The sequence below is a fragment of the Jaculus jaculus genome, chromosome 1, assembly GCF_020740685.1.
Source record: "Jaculus jaculus isolate mJacJac1 chromosome 1, mJacJac1.mat.Y.cur, whole genome shotgun sequence".
Classification (NCBI taxonomy): Eukaryota; Metazoa; Chordata; class Mammalia; order Rodentia; family Dipodidae; genus Jaculus; species Jaculus jaculus.
This window is the reverse complement of record NC_059102.1, coordinates 145,592,677-145,614,637: the sequence shown is the minus strand read 5'-3', so window position 1 is coordinate 145,614,637 and position 21,961 is coordinate 145,592,677. Positions and strand designations below refer to the sequence as shown.

The 21,961-nt window shown below is 47.9% G+C and overlaps 1 protein-coding gene across 10 annotated transcripts in view; it reads right to left on the bottom strand.

Annotated features, from left to right (window-relative positions):
- Window positions 1–17,861, bottom strand: part of Prrc2b (proline rich coiled-coil 2B) — a 104,013-nt gene extending 86,152 nt beyond the window's left edge. For all 10 annotated transcript variants that reach the window (XM_045153091.1, XM_045153119.1, XM_045153097.1 and 7 more), the window contains exon 1: window positions 17,778–17,861. The gene's annotated coding sequence lies outside the window, so the exon portion shown is untranslated. The remainder of the gene's footprint in view (window positions 1–17,777) is intronic.
- Window positions 17,862–21,961: the final 4,100 nt, after the last annotated feature.

Below are 21,961 nucleotides of genomic sequence, written 5' to 3'. Positions count from 1 at the left end.
AGTGGAAGCAGCTATGAGGAAGTCATCATCCAGGGATGAAATGAGACTTCTCTTGGTAAGGCTGCCTTTGAGTCATCTATTGCTCCTGTAAGCCATCCTGCATCCTGGTCTGTAAATAAACAAAATAAACTTATCAGTTCACCACAAAAAGACAAAGACGCTATATTGACCTGTGTGGTCAGGGTCACACCTGGCCTGGGTGGGGTCGGAGCTGGCACTGACATCTTCACTCTGATATGGCATCCCCTGACCCAGACCTAGGCCAGCCCACAGCTATTCTCAATAGGGATCTATCTTAACTCAGTCACGCAGGCCTGGGCTGCAGCCTACAGAGGATCCTGGCTGCAATGCCATTTCAGCCTGCAGAGCTATTGGCCTATCTCTTCTTTGGAATACCCAGCCGAGTCAGAAGGGGTGATTCCCATTTTTATCTATAGTTCACAGGGGTGATTCTCATGTCATACACCATTTAGGGCTGGACACAAGAGTCACCCAAAGGTCTCCCCCTCCACCATCAAAATATAACAAGAATTTGGCAAATAAACAAACACTTAACTGCAGTTTCTCCTTCCTCTTCGACTTCCACATAATGGCCAATGAGCAATCAATAAGTACGTTGCAAATGCCACTCAGACCTATGCTCATTTACTGTAGAATATAATTTAATACAGAATAAAAACTACAGGGGCTGGAGAAATGACTTAGCACTTAAGACACTTGACTGCATAGCCAAATAACACAGGTTCGATTCCCTAGGACCCACATAAACCAGATTTACAAGATGGCACATGTATCTGGAGTTTGTTTGCAGTGCCTGGAGGCCCTGGCACAACTATTCAATCTCTATTTCTCTCTGTGTCTCTTTCTCTCTCTCAAATAAATAAAAATAAAATATTTAAAAAAAAAACTTGCCAGATGTAGTGGCGCACACCTTTAATCCCAGCACTCGGGAGGCAGAGGTGGTAGATCACTGTGAGTTCAAGGCCACCTTGGAGCTACAGAGTGAGTTCTAGGTCAGCCTGGACCGGAGTGAGACCCTACCTCGAAAAACCAAAAAAAATTTTAAAAAAACTTGAGGGCTGGAGAGATGGCTTAGCGGTTAAGCGCTTGCCTGTGAAGCCTAAGGACCCTGGTTTGAGGCTCACTTCCCCAGGATCCACGTTAGCCAGATGCACAAGGGGGCACACACATCTGGAATTCATTTGCAGTGGCTGGAGGCCCTGGTGCACCTATATCCTCTCTCTCTCTCTCATAAATAAATAAAACATATTTTTTTAAATGTGGATATGGAGCCTGGTGTGGTGGTGAATGCCTTTAATCCCAGCATTTAGGAGGCAGAGGTAGGAAGAATGCAGTGAGTTCACGGCCACCCTGAAACTACACAGTGAATTCTAGATCAGCCTGAGCTAGAGTGAGATCCTACCTCGAAAAACCAAAAAAAAAGAAGAAAGAAAGAAACAGCTGCTTGGCAAAAAGCCATTTCCAGGGCTGGGGAGATGGCTTAATGGTTAAGGCATTTGCCTGCAAAGCCAAAGGACCCAGGTTCAACTCCCCAGGACCCACATAAGCCAGATGCACAAAGGGGTGAAAGCACCTGGTGTTCATTTGCAGTGGCTAGATGCCCTGACATGCCCAATCTCTCTCTCTCTCTCTCTCTTTCTCCCTGCCTCCCTCTACCCTGCAACTTTCTTTCTCTCAAATAAGTAAAAATAAGATTAACATTAAATTTTTTTAAATTTTTATTAGCATTTTCCATGATTATAACAAAATATTCCATGGTAATTCTCTCCCTCCTCCCTCACAAAAAAAAATTTTTAAGCCATTTGCAATACTGAGTGTGGTGGTGCACACCTTTAATGCCAGCACTCGGGAGGCAGAGGTAGGAGGATCATCATGAATATAAGGCCACCCTGAGTATACATAGTGAATTCCCGGTCAGCCTGACCCAAAGTGAGACCCTACCTTGAAAAACAAAACAAAAGCAAAAACAGAAAGAAAAGAACTTCTGTGTGAGTAGGAAGAAAACTGAATAGCAGAGGCCAGTAAGCTAGAAAGGGGATATAAAGGTAATAGAAAAAGAGGGAAGGGAAAGTTAATAGGATGGTATTGTATATATGTGAGCAGAAGAACAGATTAATGGGGTGAAAAGGCCTAAGTGAGGTCAGGGGAAGAGACTGAGTAAAGGAAAGATGGATGGAGGGCTAATCAAAATCTAAGAGGATATAAGTAAGTCACACAGAAACCTACTTTACTGGACAATGAAACAAACAGGAGCCATAGATTGTTACTAAAAATTTTCAGTAACAGGGATGAGATCCCTTCCAGTGAGTTGTTGGCCAAGGAGGTGCTTGATGTCCCCAAAACATTACAGGCCATTGGAGAGGCCCTTGGTTTCCCACCAAGAATACATGGTAAGACCCTATTGCTGAAGACTCCACATACTTGGGCTGCAAGGCCACTGAGAATCCTGCTGAAGCTGAGCTGAGAACCTGCTCCATGCAGCCCAGCTGACAGAAAGCTGGAAGAAGCCATTCTACATGCAGTTCCATGAGAGAGAGAGAGAAAACCAGTGAAGATACCCAACACTGCAAGCCTTAGATTTGGCCACCCAGGCCAAATGAGCCAAAGGGTGCAACAGTGGCACGTCTGTTATGGTGGAAACCAACTGCCCTCTAATTGGACTGGAGGCCTGCTCCACAGAAGGGAATACATCCCTGATACTGAAACCCTACAATAGGGGTAGTCATGAGCCCCAGGTGTATAAAGTCTGCTGGTGTATGGCTAAAAGTATGTACTATGCTCAACCTTTAATGCCAGCACTCGGGAGGCAGACGTAGGAGGATTGTTATGGTTTCGAGACCACCCAAGTATACATAATGAATTCCAGGTCAGCCTGAGCTACAGAGAGACCCTACCACAAAGGGGAAAAAAGCCATCTCCACCTGGCTGCGTCAACCCCCTTTGACTAGAGCGAGAGAACACCTGCCAGGCAGGCAGAACAGCTCCCGGACCTGTGGCAAGGCTGTCCTAAATGTCACTACATCTTCAGAAACAAGGTTCAGAGGAAGCAGCAGGCCAAGGTTACACTTGTACCCCACCTTAGAACCTTCCCCTCCCCCAGAAGACTATTCAGTTACTGACACACAACGTGCCTTTGCTGAAAATAAACAGAAAAAGACTGACCATAGGGAAGGACTAAAAGGCTGAGTTGGTCTCACTAATCCCCAAAGGGGGCCTTTTTTTTCTTTTTCTTTTTTTTTGTGTATATATACATATATATGTGTGTGTGTGTGTGTGTGTGTGTGTGTGTATGTATGTATGTGTATATATATTTTTTTTTGAGATAAGGTCTCACTCTAGCCCAGGCTGACCTGGAACTCACAGTGATCCTCCTATTTCAGTATCCCAAGTGCTAGGATCAAAGGCATGTGCCACAACACCTGGCTTCCAAAGAGGTCTAATGAGAATCTACAAGCTATTTCCTCCCCATGGCTCGGAGGAAACCTAGGACAACAACCACTACCGCGCCAACAACAGACAAGGCCAGATCAGAAGGGACAAAGAGGGAGAAACTCAAAAATAAGGGTCCAGCCAGGCATGGTGGCACACATCTTTAATCCCAGCACTTGGGAGGCACAGGTAAGAAGATCACTTTGAGTTCAAGGCCAGCCTGGGACTACATTGTAAATTCCAGGTCATCCTGGGCTAGAGTAAAACCCTACCTCAACCTCTCCTCCCCTAAAAAATAAAAGAAAATACTGTTAGTCATGATGAAACACTTTACTTTGTATGCTAACCTATAAAAACTAATGAAAAAAGGCCACATGTGGTAGTGCACACCTTTACTCCCAGCAAAGGAGGCAGACGAAGGAGGATAGCTGTTAGTTCAAGGCCACCTGGAGACTACATAGTTAATCCAGGTCAGACTGGGCCACAGTGAGACCCTATCTTGAAAAACCAAAAAAATAAAAATAAAATAAATAATAAGGGTCCAGGAAAGTCACTGGTGGGGGTGGAAACCTGTGACTTCAGCAAGACAGAAGAGGGGAATTTGCACTCATTGCAAATACACTAACTTTCTCCACTTACTCAGAATAAACAAGTATCAAAGATATTACCCACAGACTTCTACCCACCCCATAAACAGAACTCCCCACACCACCCTACTTGATCAACCCCCTAAATTCATGGAAGTTCCTATCTAGATTGTGCTAACTATTCACCCTCGCATGTCTCCATCACAGGGACATGACACGACTTTCTCTAGCCCCATACCTCCCATGCTAACAACCAAATTGTGAGCTCTCAGACCACTGGAGAACATAACTGGACTGACTGGATAATCCAACCTATTCTGTGCCACCAATGAACATCAACAACACAGAACTATGATTCATCCAGGATGTGCAAAGAGGCATGATGGCCTGTTCCCAGGGGACTCAGGAAGAAAGGGGCTGAGCTGGAACACCTCATCTGAAAAGTCTTACGCACACGAAGATGTGTGTATCAACATTCTGATGACCACTGCAGGCCCAGAATTCGTATCTTGGAGAACGGTGCCTCAGGTCAGGAAACAAAGCTGCCTTTAAAGACAAACAGCAGGGAGGGAGAGAGAGGGAGGGAGGGAGGGAGGGAAGGAGGGAGGATTCATTTCTCCTTTCTGTATCTGGGTGGGTTTAGGTGTGCGTGACAAGCCTGTAAATACTGTTGCACTATTTTTCAAATCTCAATAATGGGGGCCACAGCAGAACCTTAAACTCCTCCTGCTTGACCAAGGTCCCTTACACTGTGCTATATGCAGCCTGGGGCACTGTGTAAACCTTCACAGCAGGGATGGAGAGATGGATCAGTGGTTAAGGCGCTTGCCAGCAATGCCTAATGACCTAGGTTTGATTCCCCAGTACTCACGTAAAGCCAGATGTACAAAGTGGTACATGCATGTGGAGTTCATTTGCAGTGGCTAGAAAACCCTGGAGTACCACATTCATTCATTCTCATTCTCCCTCTCCCTTCCTTATAAATAAAATATTTTTTAAAAATCTTCACAATAGAGCCGGGCGTGGTGGCGCACGCCTTTAATCCCAGCACTCGGGAGGCAGAGGTAGGAGGATCGCCATGAGTTCAAGGCCACCCTGAGACTACAGAGGTAATTCCAGGTCAGCCTGGACCAAAGTGACACCCTACCTCGAAAAAACAAAAAATAAATAAATAAATAAATCTTCACAATAGTGCAAAAAGACAGGTTCCATTCCCACATAGCAATTAAAGAAACTGAGTCTCACAAGAGTAAGATTATTTATTCAAGATCCCACTGCAGGTGGGCACTTCTGTGTCTGGGACCAAATAAGAGCTGTGGCCAGTAACCTGCAGAACCTCCCTCCCAGCCACCCCACCCACTGCCTTAAGGAACCTCAGACACTGACCTAGAACTTTCCAAGAGACACGTATGTGGCAGCCAGTGATCAAACATCTTACCAGGTAGGAAAGGCACCAGTGGGGAGGCGAATGGCAGAGAGTCCAGAGGTAGCAGGGCGTGGTGGGGCACCCCTTTAATCCTAGCACTAAGGAGGCAGAGGGAGGAGAATCACTGAGAATCACTATGAGTTCGAGGCCAGCCTGAAACTTCATAGTGACTTCCAGGTCAGCCTGGGCTAGAGTGACAGCCTACCTGGAGGGGAAAAAAAAGAGGGACTGGAGGGATGGCTTAGCAGTTAAGGTACTTGCTTGCCTGCAAAGCCTAAGGACCCAGGTTCGATTCCCCAGATCCTACATAAAGCCAGATGCACAAAGTGGCGCATGCATCTGGAGTTTTGCAGGGGCTGAAGGCCCTGGAGCACTCATTCTCGTTCTCATTGTCATTCATTCTTTCTCTTCTCTCTCAAATAAATAAATAAAATATTTTTTAAAAAATAGTGAGTCCAGGGGGCCTGTGACAGGGCACAGAAGCCCTGGTTGGTTGAGGTCCTGGGCACCCGCAGGCAAGGGTGAGGCTACCGGTTGGGGTTTGAGTTTTCGGCATGTAGCACTGGGCCCAGCACTCAATTAGAAGCCTCTGCATCTAGAAGACAATGAGCCCCAAGGGTATGGCCTGCCTACTCCAAACCCCTAGGCCCTCCCTGAGTGCTGAGCCCAGGAACCATTAATAGCTACTGTTTACTGAGAGCCTGCCTGCCTTGTGCCAGGTGCCTTATAAACACTTCAGCATGTGACCTTCCAAATCCGCTCCTCTACTCATGAAGGTGTTACAACACATTAGATTAAATAACTGGCCCCAGGTCACAGAACTCATAGTAGTAGAACCTGGGCTTCCAGGCAGGTGACTGACCCCATAGAAGCCTTCCACCATGGGGCGCCTCCTTCAATATATAGAACCGCCACAGAGAGCTGCCCTCCCCAGGGAGCAGCAGGTGGGGCAGCTTCCTAGCTCTTCCAGTGAACTCCCTCTAGGATCCAGCTCATAAAAACAACCCACTACAGAAGCACTACATTCCAAACTGTCTCCGGGCACTTGGCCAGCAAGAACCCCAAGCCTCCCCACCCCACCTGACCACCACCACCATCCAGGTATGTCCAGTGGCTGTTTCTTCAGTCTCTTCATCCTCCAGCTGTGGTGTCCTGCAAAGTCAAAGCCAGAGCCAAGAACCATTGTCAGAAGATGTGACAGAGGACTGGGCCTCCAAACAGATCCCATGCCAAAACCACCGAAGGCTATAAAATGCCAAGGGACCACAGGAAACTCCAAAGGGAGGCAGTCTCTCTCAACCACAGGCACTAGACTCCAGGATACAAAGGCCAGAAGAAAACATCTACATCAAGGACCATTATTTTAGTTGATAACAAAACACAAACTAGGACCTAGCCACCTGGGTCCCTTGTTGATACCCTTCTCCGCTTCCTCCTGATTCCCCAACTGGTCAGCTCGAAGCTCCAGACCCAGCACTGCACACCCATGATCACAGCAACAGTTTCTAACATACCCAATCACAACTTCTGACACACCCAGGAGGACCCCAAATCCATTCATGCAGAACCACTTGCTCCCACTTTCTACTATACATTAAACAGATACAGGACTTAGAATGCTTACCAAAATGCTATTCAAAGTTGGATGCCTTTAATCCCAGCACTCTGGAGGCAAGGGTAGGAGGATAGTTCAAGGACAGCTTATGACTACAAAGTGAGTTCTAGGACAGCCTAGGCTAGAGTGAGACCGTACCTGGGGGTGAGGGAGGCAAAAACAAAATGATATTCAAGTGCAAAAATCCAGATGCTGCAGAAACACACTCTCAGGAGTGTTTTATACAGTTTATGGTTTTGAAGAAAAACTTGACATTGTTACCCAAGTTATTTAATACCCAAAAATTACATAGAGCAAGTGTCCACCAACAGGAGCCAAGTCAGATCAAATAGAGACCACGTGATCTGTCCATACCTGCTATGATGGGACATAATAGGCTTTTTTTCTATAAGGAATAACAAGAAACTTTTCACAGTGGTTTCCTTCCAAATGAATTGAGAAAGAACCTTTGGAGCCCAAACGTTTAACTTTTTTTAAGAGTCCACCAGGAGCCAAGCATGGTGGTTCATGTCTATAATCCTAGTACTCAGGAGGCTAAAGTGGGTGGATTACCATGAAGTTACAGGTCAATCTGGGATACAGAGTAAGACCATTTCAGAAAAAAGGGGAAGCTGGGGAGATAACACAATGGGTAAAGTGCTTACCTTGTAAGCCAAAGGACCCAACTCTGGTCCCCAGAACCCACCAAAGGAAAAAAAAAAAAAAAAAACTTGGCATGGTGGTGCACGCCTATAAACCCAGCACCAGGGAAGAGGAGACAGGCCACAGCCAGTATCCTAATTTGCAAGCTCCAGGTCAATGAGATCCTGTCTCAAAGACGGGCAGCACTTCTAAGGAACCACACACAAGGTTGTCCTCTGGGTTCCATACACTTATGCACACTCCCAGACAACACACACATTTTACAAAATTTACAACTGAAGAAATGGCTACCAGTCAAGATGTTTGCCTGGGAAGCCTAAGGATCTGGGTTCAACTGCCCAGTACCCACATAAGTCAGATGCACAAAACAGCACATGCATGTGGAGTTCATTTGCAGAGGCTAGAGGACTTGGCATACTCATTCTCTCTCTCAAATAAATAAGTAAATGGGGGCTGGAGAGATGCCTCAGTGGTTAAAAGCACTTGCTGGAAAAGCTTAACATCCAGAGTTTTATTCCCCACTAACCACATGAAGCCAGATGCAAACCGGAGGGGCACATGCATCCCTGCTCCCGCTTGAAAATCAATAAAAAATATTTTAGGTGCTGGAGAGAGAGCTAAGCAGTTACGGCATAACGACCCAAGTTTGATTCCCCAGTTCCTACATAAAGCCAGATGCAGGAAATGGCGCATGTACCTGGAGTTCATTTGTAGCAGTTGGAGGCCCTGGTGCTCCCATTCTCCCTGTCTGCCTCCTGTTTCTTCTCCCTTCCCCCCACCTCTCTGCTTGCAAATAAAATAAAATTTTAGAAAATTGTAAGAGGAGCCCTGAAAGATGGCTCAGTGAATGAGAATGCTTGACATACAAGCATGAAGGCCTGATATGCCCTGAATGCAACTCCCCAGCACCCACATAAACAGTTGGGCATGGACACACACCTCTGTAACCTCAGTCCTGTGGGGAACGAAAACCAGAGAATCTTTGGGGCCCACTGGTCAGCCAGTGTGATCTATAATGACAGTTCTAGGTTCAGTGAGAGACTATCTCAAAGAGACAAGCAGAAGAGTAAGAGAATGAGGGCAGAGGAATGATAGGAGACATGTGCAGGCATGCACATCTTTGCACACACCCGTATACTCAACTTAAAAAAAAAAAAAAAAGCCGAGTCAGGTGTGATGGTGCACGCCTTTAACCCCAGTGCTCAGGAGGACTGCCGTGAGTTCAAGGCCACCCGGCAAGTCTACAGAGTGAATTCCAGGTCAGCCTGGGCTACAGCAAGACCCTACTTACGAAAAAACTAAAAAGAGAAAGAGAAAAAGCATATGCACGCTACAACATAACATTAGTGTCGTCTCATTTTGGTTTTTGTTTCTTCTGTTTATTTTTTTGATTATTGGATATGGAACCCAGAGCCTTGAACAGAATATGCTAGACAAACACTCTGCCACTAAGCTGCAGCCCAGCCCCCATTTGTTTTCTAAAAAGCCTTCCTATAAGCCCATATTTATGTGTGCACTGAATCTGGAGGAATAAACACAGTGAACTGTAAACAGTGGTTACTGTGGGGAGGTTGGGGAGAAAAGTGCTTTCATTTCTCTGTGTATACTTGCTTTTTCTTTCATATAAATATTAATTATATCTATTAATTTTTATCAGACAAGCAAACAGCAGAAAATGTCATATTATATTTTAGAACAAAGTTTTGCTCTCCCAGCAATTTGTAAACACTGAGCCCATTCAGTCCCAGACAGGTCACCCAGGCAAGAGGGACTACGCCCCTCCCAGACAGGCCTGGGCTTTCTGTCCTGACTGGAACAGAGCTGTTCTTTAAGCTCTGGACTCTATCTATGTAAACACCACCTGCCAAAAAAAGCTCTGAAGACACAAAGGAACCTGGGAAAGGGCACTGGAGAAGACTACTTTCCATGCCATCATCTGAACAAAGAGATGACCCAAGGCATGCTGGGGAGGGGTGAGCATTTGCAGAAGGGCCCCTGCGTGCTCAAAAGCAGGCTGGAGGCACACAGTTTCTATTTCAATTTAGGAGTACATTTTTAAAAATTGTGTGTGGGGGGTGGGTGGGCTGGAGAGATTGCTCAGTGGTTAAAGGTACATGGGATTCAGTTCCCAAGTACCCACATAAAGCCAGATGCACAAAGTGGCATGTGTCTGGAATTCATTTGGAGTAGCTAGAGGCCCTGGTGTGTCCATTCTCTTTCTCAAAAATAAAGTTAAAAAATAAACAAATATGTTCTTAAAAATCGTGGGCTGTGGGCTGGAAAGATGGCTTGGCAATTAAGGTGTTTGCTAACAAAGCCAAAGGACCTAGGTTCAATTCTCTAGTACCCATATAAAGCTGAAAGCACGAAAGTGTTACATGCATCTGGGGTTCATTTGCCATGGTTAGAGGCCCTGACATGTCCATTCTCTCTCCCTCTCTTAAATAAATAAAATATTTTTTTAATTGTGGGTTGGATGTGATGGCACACATCTTTAATCCCAGCATTTGAGAGGCTAAAGTAGGAGAATCACAAATGTGAGGCCAGCCTGAGACTTACTGAATTCCAGGTCAGCCAGGGCTAGGCAAGACCCTACCTTGAAAAACCAACCAAAGCCGGACGTGGCGGTGCACGCCTTTAATCCCTGCACTTGGAAGGCAGAGGTAGGAGGATCACCTTGAGTTCAAGGCCACTTGAGACTACAGAGTAAATTCCAGTTCAGACTGGGCTAGAGTGAAACTCTACCTCAAAAAAACAAACAACAACAACAACAACAAAAAGTGTCTGTAGGCATGCCAGGGTATCTTGCTGCCACAAACAAATGCCCATCAGGCTTTACATGAGTGGCTGGGGAACTGAATCCAGGTCAGCAGGCTTTGCAAGCAAGCACCTTTTTACAATGAGCCATCTTCCCAGCTCCTAGAAATACCTTTTTTTTTTCCCCCTGAGGTAGGGTCTCACTCTAGCCCAGGCTGAGGAACTCACTCTATAGCCAGGTGGCCTTGAACTCCTGGTGATCCTCCTACCTCAACCTCCAAGCCCAGCTCTAGCCCCGTTCTCAGTATACTATTGTCAAGGGCTGCTACGTGTTCCAGAACACCTCCCCTACTTCGCTGGCCACGTTGGGCTTGATTCTAGGGTATTCCTGTGAGACGCTCTTACACAGCTCTCTAGCTTAAGCAATACCCAGATGACAGAATTCACAGATGTTCAAGAAGCAACAGGATAGGTGCAGTGCACTGGAGGATTCCACCACAAAAACAGTGCTATTGAAAAGCTGTCATTCACAGGTGGATGGATGGATAAACAAAATGTACGGTGAATCTGTAAGCAGTAAGATCCAACTTAAAAACTGTCTTTTTGCTGGCAAAATGAACTATGTATCTATTTGTAATAGTATTCAACCTAAAAAATGTCTGGAGGGGAGGGCTGGAGAGATGGCTTAGTGTAAGGAACCTGCCTGCAAAGCCGAAGGACCCAGGTTGGATTCCCCAGGACTCATATAAGGCAAGATGTACAAGGTGGCACATGCATCTAGAGTTCATATGCAACGGCTCAAGGCCCTGGCACATCCCTATTCTCATATTCTCTCTCTCTCTTCCCCCTTCCCTCCCTCTTTCTCTCAAATAAATAAAATAGCCGGGCGAGATGGTGCACGCCTTTAATCCCAGCACTCAGGAGGCACAGGTAGGAGGATCACCATGAGTTTAAGACCACCCTGAGACTATGTAGTGAATTCCAGGCCAGCCTGGGCTAGGGTGAAACCCTACCTCAAAAAACCTAAAATAAATTTTTTAAAAATATTTTTTAATATTTTATAAAAAGGCAGAGGTTGGCTCATACCTACAATCCCAGTACACAGGAAGCTGAGATAGGAAGATAATGTGAGTTTGAGGCCAGCCTGGGCTATGTAATAAATTCCAGGTCAGCCTGGGTTACAGTTAGACCCTGACCCCCCCCCAAAAAAATGTATTTTTTGTTGTCTTTAGACAAGGTCTTACTGCATAGCACAGGTCAGCACTGAACTCTTGAACCTCCTGTCTCCGCCTCCTGAGTGCTAGGATTACAGGTGTGTACCACCATGCCCAGCTTAAGGAGGAAAATCTGAAACATACTGCAACATGGGATGAATTTTTGGATGCTGGGTGTTCCCATTTACACAAAGGCTCAAGAATGGTCAAATTCAGACAGAAAGCAAAGCCTGGGGCTGGGAGAGGGGCTTTCAGTTTGGGAGTCCTGATGCACCTACACGTACTCGTTCACATACACACTCTCTGTTTTTGAAATATACAAAAAAAATTCTTTAATGGCAGAAGAGCTAGAAGATGGCTCATCAGTTAAAGGCATTTGCTTGCAAAGCCAGCTAGTCCAAGTTCAATTCCTCAGTACCCATATAAAGCCAGATGTACAAAATGGTTCATATCATGGAAGATGTTAATAAAAATTGAGGAAAAAAAACCAAAATGGTTCATACATCTGGAGTTCATTTGCAGCAGCAAGAGGCCCTGGCACACCTATACACACCCTGTCCCCCTCCCTCCCTCCCTCTCCCTGAAAATAAATAAATAATTTTCTTAAAAAGGCAGAGAGTGAGAACAAGGTTGAAGGCTGTCAAGTAACTCTTTAGGAAAGGGCTTGCTTTCCAAGTGTCTGTGTGTTCAAAACAAGGGCTTTGTCCAGACTCTCTTCTAAAGAGTCAGACCCTGGTGGGGCTCACAAAAGAAGCCACTTTGGGTTCAAGAGGAAAGGGAGAAGACAAAATTGAAGGAGAACTGATAGTGACAAAAGAAAACAGAAGAACAAGTCTCACACCTTCTGACCTCAGAAATTTCACTTCAGATAACCAGTGAGCAAGGTACTCCCCACAATCCTGTTTACAAGACAGGAAACTGGAGGGTTGGAGAGATGGCAACTCAGTCAGTAAAGTGCGTAAGGACCTGAGTTCAACCCCCAGTACTGGGGAGACAAAGACAGAAGAACCTCAGGCTCTCTGACCAGCCAGTCTAACCTAATTGGTGATTTCCAAAACAATGAAAGACTGTCTCAAAGAAAAAAAAAAAAAAGGTGGACAGTGCCTGAGGAATGCCACCTAAGGTTGTTCTCTGGCCTCCACATAAAAGCACACCGCACCAGTACAATGTTAAACACACATATACAGGCGGGCTCACACACAAGTGGAAGATGGGTAATAGCCAACATTTCTAAGAAAATGTCAGATTAAATAAATCATGGCACATTTCGCACAATAGCAACTGTGCAGTTAGGAAAATACCATGTTATTGATAACTTAGGGAAATGCACTACAACATTAACAGGAAAAACTGTCAACTGTGCACACAGTATATATAGAATGTTCCAGTTTTGAAAATGCCAACACAATCAGAAAAAGAAATAGAATCTTCACTGTAGTTCTTTCTGGCGGTGAGGTTACAGGTGATTCCTATTTTTATTTTTATATTTATCCTTTTTAGGATTTTCCAATTTTTTTTCCCAGCAACATTGCTCTGTCAAAGGGGGAAACTTGCTTTGAAGGCCTTGCATTGCACAATGGCAGGCAGTTTTAAGTGCTCATGGAGGATTTGTTACATGACCAGCGAACTAAAAAGGAATTAAATATTGTTTCTGCGACGGCAAAGAAGAAAGTCTGATGATCTGGCAAGGAAGGATAAAGGACCCAGGCTGAAGCCACAAAACTGGCTGCAGAGGGAGACAGAGGCAGGAATGTCACAGACAAAGCAAAGAAGGTGGGCAACCTCAGTTGGGGTGACACCTCACACACCAGCAAGGCTGCCGCATCCAGCAGGCTCAGCCCAGGCTCAGCTCTGGGAAGCAGGTTTCTCAGGTCACATGGGGGGATCAACAATCACAGTCATGAACAAAGCTCAAGCAGGACTCCTGGCTCAAGTCACAGAGGTGAACCTCCTCCCAGCATACAAGATCCCCACGTGCCACCCACTGGTGTAAACAGTGCCATCACCCAAGGGAAAGCCTCTCCAGCTCCCAGGTGGGAAGCTAGACCCAAAGGGCCCCGTGACACTCACAGGCTGACAGTAAACAAGTTCTTTTCTCCAGAAAACTCACCCTTCCCGACCTCTCTCCCTCATCCAGCACCACACGCTATGGTCCCTATCCAAATGACAAACCCAAGGTTCCTGAGGCTATACAAACCCCAATCCTTGCCTTTCTACACAAAATTCATTTTAAACCCAAAAATAAGAGATTCTAAGCACAAAGCCAGGCAGACATCTTTTGGCAGTTCCCCCCCCCCCCCCACGGCCAAGGGAAAGTGTACTGTTTTAAGATCTGGTATACACACACCCTCTTAATACCTGCCCGCCTGTAACAAGATCCACACACTTGACAATAGAGAAGCCTCATTATCGAACTTAGAAATATGTGCACTTGTCCTCCTGGCCTATTCTGGTTGGAAATAGAAACCAACACAGAAGTGATCAATCTTAAATGGTAGAATAATGAGACACACAACCAGCACACAGCCATTAGCAACATGAGTCAGTACTTTGTACAAGGGGAAAAAAAAAAAAAAAAAGAAGCTTCAAAGTACAATAATTTTTTTGTTGGTTTTTGGTTGTTTCTTTTTTTTTTTTTTTGGTTTTTCGAGGTAGGGTCTCACTCTGAAGTCTCAGGATGGCCTCGATTGTCCTACCTCAGCCTCGGGGTGCTGGGATCAAAGGCATGCACCACCATGCCTGGCCAATAAAATAATCTTTCACGCAGAGAGAACTGAAATTCAAAGGGGATGGAGATGGTTAAGAGGCCAATCAAAAGCCTAGCAAAAATCCCTCAGCCAAGCCCAGGTCAAAAGAACCAGTTCTGACCTGCCATTCCAGAAATTCCACTCTCCCAAGGTTTTCTTACTCTCAGGCCCTGGGATTTCCCCTCACCCATTCCAGCCCTGGGCAGACTGGTTAAGACTTAGAGCAAGGATGCCATACATCCAGCATTAGTGAGCAGTGATAACTAGAATTCCCTGGGAACCAAAAGCTAGGTGATAGGGGTGTCCTTCTCTAACCACTGAAAGAAGTGGGCCAGAGCCAGACCACACTGGCCCAAAGGAGATCCAGACAGAAAGGATGGGCTAAAGGGTGAGAAGGGCTACGAAGAAAAGGACAGGGACTGGAGAGATGGCTTAGCAGTTAAGGCATTTGTCTGTGAAGCCAAAGGATCCAAGTTTGATTCCCCAGGACCCATGTAAGCCAGATGCGCAAGGTAGCACATGCATCTGAAGTTCATTTACAGTGGCTGAAGGACCTGACATGCCCATTCTTTCTGTTTGACTCTTTTTTTTTTGGGGGGGGGGGGTTCGAGGTAGGGTCTCACTCTATCTTCTCCAGGCTGACCTGGAATTCACTATGTGGTCTCAGGATGGCCTCGAACTCACGGTGCTCCTCCTACCTCTGCCTCCTGAGTGCTGGGATTAAAGGGGTGTGCCACCACATCGGGCTCTCTATTTGCCCCTTTCTCTCTCTCTCAAATAAATATTTTTTAAAGGTGTGAGCATGAAAAATATTTAAAAGGAATAAAAGGACAATATATAATTCTGCTGAGGTATTTTCCACAGCCAGGTCTGCAGGGAGCACAGAAGTTTCTTTAAAAAACATTAATTAAGGAAGGGCTGGAGAGAAGACTTAGCGGTTAAGGCATTTGCCTACAAAGCCAAAAGATCCTGGTTCAATTCTCCAGGACCCACGTAACCAGATGCACAAGGGGGCACACGCATCTGGAGTTCGTTTGCAGTGGCTGGAGGCCCTAGAGCACCCACTCTCTCTCTCTAAAATAAATAAAACATTTTAAGAAAGCATTAAGGAAATGCCAAAGTGAATTCAGACAAACCACTCCCCCCCCACACACACACATCATTCATATTCTCTCTCTCTCTCTCCAGGCTACAATGTCTCCAAGCAATTGTCTCCAATTACCAACAAGTTACCAGGTTCTGTCAAGAAGCAAACTAGGTCTCAATCCTTCCATGTCTCATCTCCATCAACAGCAGACTTCAGGTGCTAGCAGCAATCGCTGGCTCTTCTGAGCCATTCTGCTGCTTTCAGGCAACTTGGGTGATAACCAGAATATCCAAACATTAGCAGGTCATAGCATTTGAGGAGGGGAGGTTACAATTCCATAAATCAGAACAGGAGGGAAAGGGCCAGGAACAAAGAAAATGGTAAAAAGAAAAAAGAAAGCAACAAGAATGACACACACGTACATTAAGTTCCTACAAGTGGAAACACTTGTCAGGCTTCCCAAGAGATAGTAAAGCAGGACTAATTATTCCCATTTTACAGATGCAGGAGCCCAGCTCAGAGACTTGCAGAAGGTAACCCAATGAGGACTGGAATGCAGCCTGTGGAGCTCCAAGAGGACACTTGCCCTAACAAGCCAAGGCTCCCCAAACAATTACTTGTCCATCCCCAAGGAGAGCAATTATCTTCCACAGACAGGGCTCCATGGGCACCAGCCTCTTGCCCTGCACACCCTGTTCGGTATCAGCCTGCCAAAAGCCCACCTACCCAGGTCTGGACGGGAGCCTATTCACCCACACTGCAGGGCCAATAGGTGCTTTGGGTCCAACACTGACCAAGTTCCCAATAATAAGTAGGAGAGTATTTTCTTTTTGTTTTGTTTTAAGACAGGGTCTCACACTGTAGCTCGAGCTGGCCTGGAACTGGAAGCAATCTTTCTGCCTCACTCAATAATGTTTTGTGCTTTGAATTCCTTCTCCCATGTCCCCACCTGGAGCCATCACTTGTGGCATGCTGGGGCACAGCCCTGCACTATGGTCACACCACAAGTGGTCAACCCTCAGTCGTAGGACTTGACAGCAGTTACACCAAACAACACCGGAACAATTAAATATCACTGACTGCCTGCCAGGCCTGTGCTCAACACTGCACCATCTTCCCAACCCCCAAGGTTGCAATGTGTCTCTTCACGCCAACGAAAATGCAGCCCTAGAGGGCCCCGCAGCAGCAGGTCCTCAACACCCCAGAGCGAGCCTGGGCCCCTCCGATCCAGCCCTGCACAACACCGCACACAGACAGCAGCTGTAAACCAGATTCCTGAGAAATCCACGCTACGGCTCCGGACGGATGGGTTGGAAAACAGAACCGAGCGGTAACACGGAAAACACACGCAAAACGCACAGGGAGGGACCCTGCAAGAAAAGAAACACGGCCGTCCTGTAGCCCAAAAGCCTTTTTTAAAAAGGTTTCTCCTAAGGCAGCCATTTAGTAAATGACACGTTCCAGAGAGCATCGGCGCCCCCCTTCTCCCACTTCCTTCAAGCTCACCATTGCTTTGCGGCGAGGAGGGAAGAGGAATGGGGGGGGGGCGGGGGGAGACTATTCTTGGCCTAAAGGTGGGCTTCGATCCCCCCACCACATGTACAAAGAGAAAGCAGCATCTAGGTTTCTGTAAGCGAATTCATTGCTGGGAGGCTCACACTCTAGACGACAGGAAGGTTATTTCTTACAGCAAGGCGGAGGGAAAGCGCTGGTGTGTTGGGGGTTGGAGGGGGGGGGGAAGAGAACCCATCTTGGCAGGCCGCGAGCAGCGACATCCTGTTTATTATTCAACATTTTCAACCGCGGCGTGTTGGAAAACAGACCCCTGGGTGTCCGCATTCAAACCAACCGTCGGGGCAGCTCGGCCCGGCGGGACCCGCGCGGCCCGGCCGGCCTCCCTCCCCCATCCCCACCGCGGCCGAGGCCCGCCGCCGCCGCATCCCGAGCCCCGGCCTAGCGCCCCGCCCGGCCCGGAGGCCGCCGCCCGCCCGCCCGCCCGCCCGCCCAGGCCTCGGCGCCGCCGCCGCCGCCGCCACAACAATGGCGAAGCGGACGAGCGCCGCCCTGGGCCAGGCCTCCAGCCCCGCGCAGGCCTCCGCGGCCGGGCAGCTCTCCCGTCGCCGTCCGCCACCCCCCTCTCCACACACACACACACACACGCACACACGCACAGCCCCGGCGGACAAAGGTCGGACGGACCGTGCGGCCGCACACGGACAAAGCCCACGGCCTCGGCCCGCGCCGCGGCCTACCTGGTCTGCTGGGGCGCGCGGGACTGGGCCGGACGATGGCGGTCGGGCGGCGGCCGGGCGCGGGGAGGACGGATGGCGGCGGATTGCCGGCGGCGGCGGCGGCGGCGGCGCGGTGCTCGTCGCTGTGCGCTCGCTGCCTCCTCCTCCTCCTCCTCCTCCTCCCGCTCCTCCTCGGCGCTCGCTGGAGCCTCGGCGCTCGCTGTGTCTCGCCGCCGCCTCCCGCCCGCGCTCGGCTCCCCGCCCCCGCCGCCGCCGCCGCAGCCGCCGCCGCCGCCGCCGCCACCGCCTCCTGCTCCCTCCTCCTCCTCCTCCTCCTCCTCCGCGCCGCCCCCCGCCCGGCCGCCCCGCAGCTCGGCCCGCGCAGCGCCCCCTGCCGCGCCTTCCTCGAGCCGCCCGCGGGACGTCGGGGTCCGGAGAACCGCGGAGGAGGGGCCGCGATGCAGACGACGAGCTTCCCCCTACGCGCACACACACAGCCCGGAGCTGTCCGCCGAGATGCAGCCGCGATGGGCTGGGGGGGGGGGGGGACACAAAGACCCTGTAGGGTGGGGGGGGGGTTCCCCGGGAAGGACCGGGCTCGGCCTGGGAGGGAGGCACTGGGCACCGGGAGAGGGGCGCTAGAGAGGGCGCAGCGCCCGGAAGGAGGAGGGAGGCCCGGGGAGGAGGGCACAGGATGGGGAGCGGAGCCCCGGATCCCGCCCCCTGCCCGCCGAGCTGCAGCGCGCCTCCGTGACAGCCCGCGAGCCCCGCTGGGTGCGCGGCGGTGCGGAGAGGGGCTGGCCGCGGCGGGGAGAGGAAGCAGACGTAATACATTGTTCCACCGTGCAGATAACTTTTATCTCTTTTGTTTCAGATGACAATCGTAAATCCAGCGCAGTGTTTGCGTGGGCTTGTGTGGATGCAAAACAAAAGGTCCCGGAGAAAACAGCTCCCCTCGCGGTTAGGAGAGTTCTAGCTTTTTATTTTTATTTTTTTAAATACTTATTTTATTTTATTTATTTGAGCGAGAGAGAGAGAGAGAGAGAAAGAATGGGCGCCCCAGGGCCTTCAGCCACTGCAAACGAACTCCAGATGTATGCACCAATTTGTGCATCTGACTTAACGTGGGTCAGGGGAATCGAACCTGGGTGCTTTTGTTTTGCAAGCAAGGGCCTTAGCCGTCAAGCCATCCCTCCAGCCCTTTTATTATTTATATTTATTTAATTTTTTTTTTTTTTTTTGATTTTCGAAGTAGGGTCTCACTCTAGCCCAGGCTGACCTGGAGTTCACTCTATACCTCCAGACACACTCAACGGTGATCCTCCTACCTCAGCCCTCAGCCTCCCCAGTGCTGGGATTAAAGGCATACACCATCACACCTGACAAGTTCTACTGTTTCAGTCCAGACTTCCTAGAAATTAAACAATTTCAAGGGCTAGAGAGATGGCTTAGTGGTTAAGGGGCCTGCCAGAAAAGCCTAAGGACCCAGGTTCGACTCCCCAGGATCCGCATAAGTACAAGATGGTGCATTTCGTCTGGAGTTTGCTTGCAGTGGCTAGAGGTCCTGACACGCCCATTCTCTCTCTTTCTGTCTCTCTCCATATATATATACAAGTAAAGAAACTGCCTCGAAAAAAAAAAAAACAAAATAAAAATATTAAAAAAATTTTTTAATTAAAAATAAAAGTTGGCCGGGTGTGGTGGCGCATGCCTTTAATCCCAGCACTCGGGAGGCAGAGATAGGAGGATCGCCATAAGTTCGAGGCCACCCTGAGACTACCTAGTGAATTCCAGGTCAGCCTGTGAGTGAGACCCTACCTCAAAAAAAAATAAAAAATAAAAAATAAAAGTTGAGGGCTGGAGAGATGGCTTAGCGGTTAAGAGTTTGCCTGTGGAGCCTAAGGGCCCCAGTTCGAGGCTTGATTCCCCAGGACCCACGTTAGCCAGATGCACAAGGGGCACATGCATCTGGAATTCGTCTGCAGTGGCTGGAAGCCCTAGTGTGCCCATTCTCTCTCTCTCTCTGCCTCTTTCTCTGTCTGTCGCTCTCAAATAAATAAATAAAAATAAACCAAAAATAAAAATTAAAATTAAAAAATAAATAAAAGTTGAGGATATAGCTTAGTGGTAGAGCTTTTGCCTAACATGCATGAGGTTCTGGTTCGATTACTGCAACAACAACCAAAAAACTGTAGTTAGGACCCATCATCAAAGTCATGTCACTTGATGGCATTTTTCTGACTCCACTAAGCACCAGCTGCTGCCATGCCCTATTAGTGAGGGAAAAGGATCTAGAGGACAGTTAACCTGCCTAATGCCACACAATAGGGCACAGAGAAGAATTACCCATTTCAGCCTAATTGCCAAAGCCAGACCTAGTCAGTACCTGGGAGGTGGGAGTGAGTAATTTTATGACCTTCATTCTTTCCTCATTTTCCTACATGTATCCATGCTCATTTTCTTTTTAAAATTGTTTTATTGCTGGGCATGGTGGTACACACCTTTAATGCTAGCACTCAGGAGGCAGAGGTGGGAGGTCACCATGAGTTCAAGGCCACCCTGAGACTACATAATGAATTGCAGGTCAGCCTGGGCTACAAGTGAGACTATACCTCACAAACCAAAACCATATAGATAGATAGATGATAGATAGATAGATAGATAGATAGATAGATAGATAGATAGATATACACACATACATGCGCGTGCGTGCGCACACACACACACATATACATATATGTATGTATTATTTAAGAGCCTGGTGTGATTGCACATGCCTTTAATCCCAGCACTCAGCAGGCAGAGGTAGGAGGATCCCTGTGAGTTCCAGGCCAGCCTGAGACTACAGAGTGAGTTCCAGGTCACCTGGACTGGAGTGAGACTCTACCTTGAAAAAAATCAAAACAAATTTTTTTTTTTTTTGTATTATTTCAAGGCAGGTCTCATTCTAAGCTAGACTGACCTGGAACTCACTCTGTATTCCCATGCTGACTTCAAACTCATAGCTATCCTCCTACCTGTGCCTCCCAAGTGCTGGGATTAAAGGTGTGCACCACCATTCCCTGCTGTGTGTGTGTGTGTGGGTACATGCGTGCACATGAGTACAACAGGGTCCTGCACTGCAAACAAACACCAGATGCTTGTGCCATTTTTTTGTGTCCAGTTTGATGTGGGTGGCTGGGGAATTGAACCTGGACCAACAGACTTTGTGAGCTTTTACCACTGAGCCAACTCCCCAGCCCCAACATGGTCATTTTCAATGTTATCCTCTAAACAATCAGGAGTGTGGCTACAAACTTACTCAGCACGGTGACACACAGAGGCAGAAGGATTGTTGTGAAGTTTCAGCAAAGTCTAGGCTAGCTACATAGTGAGTTCCAGGCTAGCCAGATCAAAATAATTTAGCAAAAAGCAAAAGGCTGGTAAGATGGCTTAGTGGTCAAGGCACTTGCCTGCAAAGCCTAAGGACCCATGTTCAACTCTCCAGGTCCCACATAAGCCAAACACATAAGGTAACACAAGTGCACGATGTTGCACATGCGCACAAAGTGGCGCACACATCTGGAGTGCGATTGCAGTGGCTGGAGCCCTTGGCGTGCCCGTTCTCTCCCTCCCTCCCTCCTCTCTCTCTCTCTCTCTCTCTCTCTTGCTCCCTCTTATAAAAAGGGGGGGGGCAGAAATGGCTTGGTAGTTAAGGCACTTGCCTACAAAGCCAAGTGACCCAGATTTGATTCTTCAGAACCCACGTAAACCAGATGCACATGGTGGTACATGCATCTGGAGTTCGTTTGTAGTGACTGAAGGCCCTACCACACCCATTCTCTCTCTCTCTCTCTCTCTTTCTGCCTCTCTCTCTCAAATAAATGAAAAAAAAATTTTTTTTTTGGTTTTTCAGGGTAGGGTCTCGCTCTGGCTCAGGCTGACCTGGAATTAACTATGTGGTCTCAGGGTGGCCTTGAACTCATGACAATCCTCCTACCTCTGCCTCCCAAGTACTGGGATTAAAGGTGTGAGCCGCCACACCTGGCTAAATTAAATTTTTTTTAAGTTAAAAGAAAAAGGGCTGGGGGGCTGGAGAGATGGCTTATCAGTTAAGGAGTTTGCCTGCAAAGCCAAAAGAACCAGGTTTGATTCCCCACAACCCCACGTTAACCATATGCACAAAGGGCGCACTACCTGGAGTTCCTTTGCAGTGGCTAGAAGCC